Genomic DNA, 634 nt, shown 5'->3' on the forward strand with positions numbered 1-634 from the left:
AGCATTCCGAGTCGTCCGGTGTCACCCTCACGTCCGCTACTTTGGAGCTCCAATGTTATCGACAACATCCGACGGAGAAGTGCTGACCCCGCAGCCTTCGTCCAGTGGATAACGTGCCACTCCATGCGCATCTAAGGGGCCGTGCCCAAGATGCCTCGGAATCTGTCCGACCACGCCATCAATGGCATGCAGCGACTGCTTCGCAACAAGAGCGTGCTCAGTGGTTCACGTGCCACTTCATGTGCATCACGGGGGCCTTGCCCTCGATGCCTCGGCCCTTGGCCGATTATGTCACCCATGACATGCAGCGACTGCTCCGAAACTTGTGCAGCGCTCAGTGGGTTACGTGCCACTCCACGATCAGCCCGCGAGCCACGCTCGGGACTCCTGTTCGATACACCGTTCGTGTCTACCAACTCGGACGTTGCAATGTCCAGCACGTTGACCGTCTCGGTCTAGTGCTCTCGCCAATAGCGCTTTTGCCTCCTAGCAGAGGTGTGTTCATGACTCGCCAAAGCTTCACCGAGAGACGTGCGCGTAGCGCCCAAGGTCTTTGACCTCCAATCAATCCATGTCTCATGGTGTTCCAACTATGCCATTCCTAGGATGAGGTCATACCTTGCATCCAAGTCTA

This window comes from Plasmopara halstedii, assembly GCF_900000015.1.
Source record: "Plasmopara halstedii genome assembly, contig: Scaffold_3124, whole genome shotgun sequence".
NCBI lineage: Eukaryota > Oomycota > Peronosporomycetes > Peronosporales > Peronosporaceae > Plasmopara > Plasmopara halstedii.